Source organism: Phoca vitulina, unplaced genomic scaffold (assembly GCF_004348235.1).
Source record: "Phoca vitulina isolate PV1807 unplaced genomic scaffold, GSC_HSeal_1.0 scaffold2, whole genome shotgun sequence".
In the NCBI taxonomy this organism is placed as follows: domain Eukaryota; kingdom Metazoa; phylum Chordata; class Mammalia; order Carnivora; family Phocidae; genus Phoca; species Phoca vitulina.
In genome coordinates this window covers 51,358,785-51,369,552 of record NW_022589705.1, presented here as the reverse complement: position 1 = coordinate 51,369,552, position 10,768 = coordinate 51,358,785, and the positions used below count along the sequence as shown (strand labels likewise).

The following is a 10,768-nucleotide window of genomic DNA, read 5'->3' as shown; positions in this document are numbered from 1 at the left end:
ATATATATAAATATTTAAATTAATTTAAATATTTTTATTTAAGTATCTAATAATTAAGTAAAAAATAATTAAATATATATATATATATTTAAAAACAAAACCAAAAAAGCAACAGTAATCTATGTATTTCTTTAACAAGTGGGGATCTGTCTTTTTTTTTTTTTTTTAAAGATTTTATTTATTTATTTGAGAGCGGATGAGAGGAGAGAGAGAGCACATGAGAGGGGGGAGGGTCAGAGGGAGAAGCAGACTCCCTGCTGAGCAGGGAGCCCGATGCGGGACTCGATCCCGGGACTCCAGGATCATGACCTGAGCCAAAGGCAGTCGCTTAACCAACTGAGCCACCCAGGCGCCCGACAAGTGGGGATCTGTCTTGGCATTAAACCATATCATGGACCAAAATGGGCCATACTAATGATAAGCATTTAGCACAATTTGAGACTGAAATTTAGTACATTACTGTGTTCTAGATCAGTCAGTCTTTTTTTTTTTAAAGACTTTATTTATTTGACAGAGAGAGACATAGCGAGAGAGGGAACACAGCAGAGGGAGTGGGAGAGGGAGAAGCAGGCTCCTCATAGAGCAGGGAGCCCGATGTAGGGCTCGATCCCAGGACCCTGGGACCATGACCTGAGCCGAAGGCAGACGCTTAACGACTGAGCCACCCAGGCGCCCTAGATGGGTCAGTCTTAATGGTTTGCCTGCTGTATTTGTAGTAACCATTTTCCTCTGGACTGTTAAACAAAAAAAGTCACTAACTCCTTCATCTCGTTTTGCATTTATTTGGGAAATTAGTGTTTAACTGGCATGGATTGATAGAGTTGGAGTTTTATTCTTAAGAAAAATTCACAAGCCAACTTCCACTTAATCCCTTATCCTTCATTTTATTGAAATGTATAGTTAAATTAACTGAAGAAAAGATTCTGGGGAGTATGTTGTTATAACATTTAAAAAGGTTTCCCTTCATTTAAACCAAATTACTGTTTTATGTTGGTCTGCATATTTCTGTATATTTGTCATGACAGTGCTTGTTTCCTATTTGGTGTACTGAGCAAATCAACTTTCCATTTTAAACAAAAACAAAAATAAACAAGAAGTCCTAGAAGCCAGAGGCCAGAGCTGCAGTGTGTGGAGGAATGAAAGAATACTTACCTCATTCCCAAGTCTACATTTTTTTTTAAAGAGACTTTTTTACATAATCTTTATTTATTTATTTATTTTTAATTTTTTAAGGATTTTTTTTATATATTTGTCAGAGAGAGAGAGTGAGAGAGCGCACAAGCAGGGAGAGCGGCAGAGGGAGAAGCAGACTCCCCACTGAGCGGGGAGCCCGATGTGGGGCTCGATCCCAGGACCCTGGGACCATGACCTGAGCCGAAGGCAGCTGTGTAACCAACTGAGCCACCCAGGCATCCCAAGTCTACATTTTTTTTTTTTAAAGTAAACTCCATCCAACGTGAGGTTTGAACTCACAACCCGGAGATCAAGAGTTGCATACTCTACTGGCTAAGCCAGCCAGGAGCCCCAAATATTTACTTTCTTTTTTTTAAGTAGCCCTTCATTCCCAATTCTAAATGAATAAATGAGTGTTAAGAGCAGCACTTGATGGGATGTAGGTTCCAGAAAGAATGGGCTCTTCACTCTTTCAGATCTTTTTATTTTATTCACAATTAACAAATGAGATGAGAGGATTGTTGCTGTGGCTGAGACGGGGACGTCAGATCTCACCTCACCTCGTTGGGTAGCACGCACCAGTGGAAAATTTTCAACTGTTACCTTCTTTTGGATAATAGACTGTCAAAGAGAGGTCAACTGGATAAAACAAAACAAAACAAAACAAACAGGGAATGCTTCCTTCATTTGCTACAAATTTCCTTTAAACAGAGGAGACTACCTCTGTTTTGGTCTTTCTCCATCTAGGGTATTGAAAATAGTGTTCAATTTACAAAGATTCTGGATATACTAAGCTTTTCCATGAAATGCTGTGTGAAAAAAGGCTCTACAGGTCCTCAGTTAAATGTTAGTCAGCCCCCACCTCCCACTCCCCGTAAGTTTCTAGGCAAATCAGGCCTGGTGTTCCATCCCAAGGAGTTAATGTTCTTCCTGTTTAGAAATTAGATTAGGCCTTCTTGTCTGGGCCAGATGCATCCGTGTCTCCCAAGCAGAAGCTGTATGCTCCCCGCATTGCTTGACCTTTCTAATATGCATCAGCATTCATCCCCGCTGGGCTTGCTCATTTTGCCCTATGTCTGCTACAGAATAATCACTTTGGGAGCTGCAGGGCCGGCCTCCTGCTTCCGGACTGCACCCAGACCAGGAGGGGCGTGGAGAAGGCCGCAGGTGCAGTCATATGTGAGTAGCCCGCTGGCAAATGCCCACACAAAGCATGGTAGGCTCTGGGTGAAAAGATTTTAAGCACTTATTCTAGCCTAACTGAGTCAAGGCTAAGCCAGTGTCAGAGGGAGAGGGAAGGTGGAGGAGAAAGACCAAATGGCTTCCCATAGGACCCCTGACTAAAAATCAATGTCAGCCGAACAGATGGCATTCTTGTGTCATGAGGGACGGGAGTTTTCTGTTGCAGGATCATTTTATAGCATCGTGATGAGAAACTCATAGGTGTGTAGGCCCATCAGCCATGAACCTCCCAGCTCTCTCCTCCCTCAGGTGGGCCTCCTGACTCGGGAGAGCTGGAACCATCTACACCCACGCAGCTGCGCTCGGCATTACCATGACTGCCTATTCCACTGTCTTCATCAACGTAAGGGGACTATTTCAGGAAACTGGCCCAGGAAATAAAAGTTGAAATAACTTGAAATAGCAGAAAATACCAAATGACAAACTTAATCCCCAAGACTTTTTGAACCCCTTGCCTTAAAGATGCTCCCCTTGCTGTGGGCACCAATCTGAAACTATTATAGTGTGATCCTTAACCAAATCCTAATCAAATCCTTGATTAAAAAATTGCTGAACTGCCTTAACTCCGAAACCTCCTAGGACTCCCACTTTGCTCTCCCCTCTCTAAGATGCTAGGAAGACTGAGTCTTACCGAGAGGAGGAACTCAGCAATGTCTTAACATGTTGTTCTGGTGGTACTTTGGGGAAGGCAGCATGTAACGGTCTCATCTGTCATCTCAGCCCTCCCCAAGTTCTGGAACTCATTCTGACTTTGGACAAAGGGGATTTGGGTTAGAGGGATTCTGGTCCAGGAGGACAAAGACCTTGGTCTTATGTTCAACATTGATGGTCCTAGGTGATCCAGCCTGGACCTACATATTAATTCAACTTATTATTGTCTACTCTTTGTCAGGTCAGAAGCAGGGCAATGGGAATTAAAAGCTGAAGAAATATGAAGTCTCCCTGCTTACCCTCAGTACATAGCTTAATGGGGAAGAGTTATTTTTATTATTTTTTTAAAAGATTTTATTTCTTTATTTGACAGAGCACAAGCAGGGGGAGTGGCAGGCAGAGGCAGAGAGTGAAGCAGCCTCCCCGCAGAGCAAGGGAAGCCCGATGTGGGACTCGATCCCAGGACCCCAGGATCATGACCTGAGCTGAAGGCAGTCGCTTAACCATCTGAGCCACCCAGGTGCCCGGGAAAAGAGATTTAAATGGATAAAATGGTGTGTGTGATGACATTATGTGGAATAGTGCTTCTGAAACAATTTGTGGTTAGGAACCATCCCTCCCACCCCCTGCCCCAGTCAATGGTAAAACAAAGAAATGAACCATACTTTCAAGAAAGCCCTGGCTAAAATGTGCCAAGAGACGGGCCTGACTTGGGAAAAGGCACTTCCTATTGCCCTCTGTGGAACAGTGGCCTCTAGAAGCAGGGCTCTAATGGAGCCCTTATGAAATTACACATGGGAAACCCATTCAGACTTGAGTAGGGGCTATTTGCCCCTACTTAGAACATGCAAATGGAATTAAATAGTATGTGCAGCAGCTGAATCAAATTTTGACATCTGTTCATGAATTTGCCTTTTCTAAGACCAAGCCATTTCCTGAGGAGCCACTGCACCCTTTTCAGCCAGGAGACTGGGTCCTACTAAAGGTTTGGAAGAACCAAGGACCAGAAGATGGGTTAACTGAAAAATGGACAGGTCCTTACAATATGCTTCTAACTACTCCTACTTCTCCAAAACGTGCAGGCGTCCAGCCATGGATTCATCACACCCACATTAAGAAGGCACCTGCAGACAATGACTCTTGGCAGGACTCAACAACCGTCTGAGTGGATGACAACTCCCACAGGAGATCTTTTTTTTTAATTTAAATTCAATTAACATATAGTATATTATTAGTTTCAGAGGTAGCGTTAAGTGATTCATCAGTTGCATGTAACACCTAGTGCTCATTACGTCACGTGCCCTCCTTAATGCCCATCACCCAGTGACCCCATCCCCACTATAGGAGATCTTAAGTTATCTCTTTGCTGTCCATCTCAGGAGGAACTCAAGAAACAGAGTTCTCCTACCCTGTCAAAGTCTTCCAACATTCCTACCTCATCCCCAGTCAGCAGGAAGTAGTTTGCAGAAGAAATGACCGTCCTCCCTTCTCCTTCCATTGAAATGGAACGGTGACTTGACAGTGGGGATTTGGAGGACCCGCCCAGTCATTTCCCCGACTGGCTCCATTTGCCTTCAATCTGTTCCTCTTCATCGCTTTGTTTTTCCCTCCAGTTTATTTGTTCACTCCAGGAAGGGACCCAACAGGCAAAACGTCCTGTGATGGGCACCGAAACTACCCCCCAAGTAATAACAACTACTGTGATGCCAACAAGACTCCCCGTGATTGGGGCACCTGGGTGGCTCAGTCGGTTAAGCGGCTGCCTTTGGCTCAGGTCATGATCCCAGGGTCCTGGGATCAAGCCCCGCATCGGGCTCCCTGCTCAGTGGAGAGCCTGCTTCTCCCTCTCCCCCTGGCTCATGTTCTCTCACGCTCACTGTCTCTCTCTCAAATGAATAAATAAAATCTTTAAAAAAAGACTCCCCGTGATTGACTCCACACCAGTGATCAACCTGACCTTTGCTGTTTAGCCGCATGTACCCACCAATCCTTGTTTCACGTTTTCCCTATATAAAGTTAGAAGTATTCTCAGCACCTTGAAGACAATTCTTGGGATGTTAGTCCGTTCTCTTCCCAGTGTTGGCCTCACTGAAATAAACTCCTTTCTTGTTGCACCGCCACTTGTCTCTTTGCCTTTGGATTGTGGCCAGACTCTGTCCTTTGGGGCCTCCAGAGCCAGGGGCTCTCATGCTTTGGTCGCTGGTAACAATGTAATAAGTAAAATGTTTTTCTGAGTTCTGAGAGCTGCTCTAGCAAATTAATTGAACCCAAGGAGGGGGCCATTGGAACCTCTAGCCTATAGCCAGTGAGTAGGAAGCACAGGTGGCATGAGAAGCGGGGAGGGGGCAGTCTTGGAGGACTGAGCCCTTAACCTGTGGAGTCTGATGTTTTCTCCGGGGACATGGTGTCAGCGTTGAGCTGAATGGGAGGACACCCACCTGGCATCCAAGAATTGCTTGGATGTGGTTGGAAACCACCCTCACACACATGAGAATTGGTGTTTAGAACCTCAGTCCTCCCCAGAACCGGGCCCGCCTCTCTGAGCCAATAAAGGGTGGAAGACAACAGCGTGAGCCCTCTCTGTAGGCGGCTAGAACAGAGACAGAGTCTGAGCTTTGTCCCAGTCCTGCTGTGGATCTGACCACTGGGATAGTAGAGAAGGAGATCTAGTTTCTTCCTGTAGTTTTCCCTTCTCGAGAAGAATGGAAATTTCCTCACTTCTAAGGCAACAAAAGGATTAGAGAATGTCTCTCCTATCCTCCACTGAACAAGGGAATGGTTCTGTTTGTTTCAGAGCAAAGGCCCCAGAGCTGTTACCAGGCCTTCCCTGAGCACGGAAGCAGGATGGGGTATAGGACGTGGAAGTGGGGTAGAGAGGGGAGCAGGTGGACCCCCCCCCCGCACCCCGGGGACACCAGCCGGCTACCTCTGGTCCAGACCCATCTCTCTCCAGGATGAGGGCGGGTGAAGGAATAGATTTGGAACTGTAAGGAATTACCTATTAAAGGACAGTTCAGTCAATGTGGGGTTCAGTCCATCTGCACCCTGCACAGAAGGCTGCTTTCTTCCCCAGAAATGCTGAGTACATGGGAGTGCTGACCCCTGAGCTGTTCTAGTCCCAAACACTCTGCCTATTTGTCTCCTCTGTCCTGGGGCCGCCCAGTAGGACCTGCGGGTCAGCCACTGACTAAACGCTGGCTCCCTGAAGCAGCTTTGTTTCCTCAGCAGTGTCTACCCCCTGCTGCTGGGCGCCCCTCCCCAGCCTGGGTCACTGGCAAGGAAGCTAAAAGAGCTCCAGATATATGGCAGGTAGTGCTGTGTCGTCACAGAGCCAGAACTCCTGGCTTGAAATCCCAGACCTGCTGTGGACTAGCTGTGTGGCCTTGGATGAGGTTTTTTTTTTTTTAAGGATTTATTTATTTGAGAGAGAGAGTGCATGGGCTCATGGGCGTGCCCAAGCATGGGGGGGAGGGGCAGAGGGGGAGACAGAGAGAATTTCCAGCAGACTCCCCACTAAGCACGGAGCCCGACACAGGGCTCGATCCCAGGACCCTGAGATCATAACCTGAGCCAAAATCAAGGTCAGACCTCAACCGAGTGAGCCACCCAGGCGCCCCTGGATGAGTTATTTAACCTCTCTGTGCTTTAGTTTCTGCATATGTACAACAGGAATAATATTAATACCTACATAGGATTATTGTGAAGAATAAATGATTTCATATAACACCCATTAGACTAATGCCTGGGTAGTTCTAAGTCATTTGTGAAGGCAAGTTGCTATTTTTATGAGGCCAAGTCTCGGAGAAAGGGATCAGGTGGCTGGGGAGAGGGGGGAGTATGCTACCGTATATCGAGTTCTGCCATGGGGGCCAAGCGCTATGCAGATACTTTATCCAGTTAACCACTTACAAGAACAGAGGAGAAACAATGATGCCCAGTTTACAGATTAAGAGCCTGAGTGGCCAAGTCGTCCTGATGGGATTCAACACCCAAGATAGCTCAGACACCAAGCTACAGAGGCCAGAGAGGAGATGGGGTAAAGAAAACCAGTAGGGTAGTCATGGCATTGACGTGGGTATCTACTGGGGTCTTTGGGAAGGGGCAGGGGTTGCTCTGGTGAAGCCAGGAAATCTGACTTCAATCTTTCTAGCTGATGAGTCACTTTTACTCCTCAAACCACAGGGATGAACTTGGCCACTAGTAGCTTCTGAGATCTACAAGTTATAACCCAGACACCCAGGAGACTGAATCTCCTAAATCCCAGCTCCAAAATTCCTGGAAGTCCTGATTAGCCCGGGTAGTATCTAGTGTCCATCCTTCAATGGCCAAGGGCCAGGTTTTCCTGTCGGAGTGCAGCAGGTCCCGCTACAGTTCTGTGGATGCCCGATGGGGTGGGGAGGGGAGGGTCCTGGGAAAGGAGGGCCTGGCCGGCAGTCTGTAGGTGTGTATCTGATAGGCGTACCCTTCTCTTTGTCCTCCATCTTTTCTCAGCCCATAGCTCCTGGTGGCTCATACTTTCAACCTGTCTTGACTTCTGTGCATGCAGATTCTCTCTCCTTATGCCTCATTCCACCTCATGGCCTCTCTCCATTCTTACTCTCTAACCATAACCCACTGCTCTTGCCTGAAACTCGGCATGTTTCTTTATTCAGATTTCTCAGAAAATTCACTAGTCCTGCCCACATTTCCATGGCAGGCCAGTTCATAAGTACTATCTTGCTTAAGGACTAACCACCTTGTGATACAGAGTTTGTGTTCAGGAATCTGCTAGGGTGACACAAGGCCTCACCTTCTACAAGGCTGTGTGGGCCAGATGATTTCACTGTGGGCATGGGACAGGGGCCTGTACCGTGAAGAGATATACATTATGTCTAGCCATTGAAAGGATGCCCCTTCCAAAAGCCTTCCCAAGCCTTTCCCTCCTGAAATCCACTACCCATCGCATTAGACCCTTGAGCCTGTCATGGGATGCTGAGTGCACTTGTCCAGTTCCTACTGCAACAGAGATCCAAATGTACAATGGCTTAAACAAGTAAAAGGATTGTTTCATGCTCACATATAAATGGGGACTAAATAGTCCAGATCAGATCTGATGACTTTACAGTGTTGGGCGTCTAAGCTCTTTCTGACTTGCTATTCTATGATCCGTAGGGCATTGGCCTCATCTTTATGGATCAAGATGAATCACTACCACAGTGGGAAGGGGGAAATGCCAGTGGGAAGGGGGAAATGCATTTCCCTTCCCTGTAAATGCAGGAGCCGGAGTGTGCGCACATCACTTCGCTCACCTCACTAGCTGGAACCTAGTTCTCTGACCACATCAAGCTGCAGGGGAGGCTGGGAGATAGAGTATTCTGGGTGATGGTATGTCCAGCTGCAAGTTGAGGATTTATTACTAAGGAAGAAGGGAAGAGTAGATATTGGACAATGGCACCACCATTTTCCTGTCATTCATTTTTGACCCCTGTCCACCATCCAGTTGGTCATGACATCCTGGCACATCCCCACTCCTGATGCCTTTCCCATAGGGCCTGATTCTTCCCACTGATGCCATCATGGACTGGGCCTTCACAGCTTCATACCCAGTGTCTACCGAGAACCATCTGACTGATCTTCTAGCCTCCAGTCTCTCTCCAGCCGCACCCCGGGATCATTCTTGAGTGCAGATCTGATCACTCTGCTCCCCACTGCCTGCAGCAGAGAGATTTTAACTGCCAATTTCTGAATCCCTGAACTGACGTGCACATTTTGCACATGTGTGCACTTTTCTGAAGAGAGCTTCAGGGCGCCTGGGTGGCTCAGTTGGTTAAGCGACTGCCTTCGGCTCAGGTCATGATCCTGGAGTCCTGGGATTGAGTCCCACGTCGGGCTCCCTGCTCAGCAGGGAGTCTGCTTCTCTCTCTGACCCTCCCCCCTCTCACGCTCTCTCTCTCTATCTCATTCTCTCTCTCAAATAAATAAATAAAATCTTTAAAAAAAAAAAAAGCTTCAGATTCTCAAAGGAGTTCTGGGATTCCCCCTCAAGCTACAGGCTCAAGTTGAAATATCTGATCTCAAACATACAAGTGAGATGTGTCTATAGACCTTTTCAAATCTCCTCCTGTCTGGGCACCTCCACAATGTGACCCAAACTGAAGTGATTCTGGAATTCGCTCCACTGCGCAGACGGGCCATGCTCTTTCTGTGCCACATCTTTATGGCCGCTGTTCTGTCCAGTGTGCCCAGGCAAACTCCTACACCCCTGTATGGCTGAGCAGAAAAGCCCCATCCTCCGCAAGGCTTCCCTGCCTCGCTCTGCAGCGGTGGTCTCCACAGCACGATTCAGACGCCCGTTACTCATCCTACGGCACAGCTGTGTCCATCTCCACGACCAAACCACTAACTCTGGAGCCTAGCACCTACAAGAGGTAGGCCACAGGTGTTTGCTGAGCAATTGTCACCCGTGCCCCCAAAACTGAAGTGCTGTTTCTAGAATGTGGATCTGCGTGGCATGTCCCGCTTCCCTAGTTCCTTCAAGTTCAAATTTGTTACGGTGTCCTCCTCTTGCTATTCTTTGTTTTTTTTCTACTCCAGGAACACTGAAGTTCTTTTAATGCTCCAAATCCGTGTTCTCTCTTGCCTTGAGGCTTTCTGCATGCTTCTTCTTCAGCTCCTCTTGGCATGGCTATACCTCCCCATCCTTCAGATAGCTTCACTACTCCAGGAAGCCTTCTTGGACCCCCTCCCCACCCTCAGACTAGGCTGAGGGGCCCATCCACCTGTCCCCATAGCACCTCATACTTTCCCAGTTTCAACACGCGTCATCTTGCACCAGAATGATGGGTTTGTCTTTCCTTCCTGCAAAACTGAGTTCTGTGTCTAACTTGCCCACCAGTATGTCCCCAGCCCCAAACACAGTACTTGGATGACAGCAGATCCCTGAGAAATCTGTGTTTGATGGGGGTTGACAATTTCTTGGTTGTTAGTCTGTTTCTCAACAGCTTGCCGTTGCCTTTGGAACAAAGACTCTTTAGGCTCTTTATCATCTGTCCTCATGTATAGTCCGTCTCATCTCTTCTGAATCCACTCTTTGATCCCAGCATCTCGCTCAGACTCTACACGGAAGTCCTACTGAACCGAGTGAAGGTCCCCAAATGCCTGCTGTCCTCCATCGTTCAGCCTCGGCAATCCTGCTTTCTACCTGGCACACTCTCGCCTCTCCTCACCTCTCCCTTCTCTTGCTTTTTTGGCAAACATCCACTAATCTTTAAATTTTCAGTTCAGATACCTCTTCCTTGAGGAAGCCTTCCTTGGATTCCCAAGACCAGCTCTGGTACCCCTTATTGGTACCCCTGTAGCATTCTGGGCTTCCTTCTCACCATTCCGTTTTCCTAAGTAGATGGTCAAGTGGAAGCCTGAACCACGATATCTCTAATGTGACCCCAATGCCTGCACACAGTGGGCACTCTAGAAATATTTGTGGAAGGAGCACCGGGTGGCCCTGTCAGTTAAGCGTCTGACTCTTGATTTCAGCTCAGGTTGTGATCTCAACATTTTGAGATCAAGCCTGGAGTCAGGCTCTGTGCTGTGCGTGGAGCCTGCTTAAGATAGTCTCTCTCTCTCTCTCTCTCTCTGTCCCTCTGTCCTTCCCCCACTAAAATAAAAAAAAGAAAAAGAAAAATAGAAATATTTGTGGAATGAATTATATTGCCTGGTCTTATTC

At 47.2% G+C, this 10,768-nt stretch overlaps 1 pseudogene; it reads left to right on the top strand.

Moving 5' to 3' along the window:
- The window catches only part of LOC116626689, a 3,792-nt pseudogene extending 1,060 nt beyond the window's left edge, over window positions 1-2,732 (top strand).
- The last annotated feature ends 8,036 nt before the right edge of the window (window positions 2,733-10,768 follow it).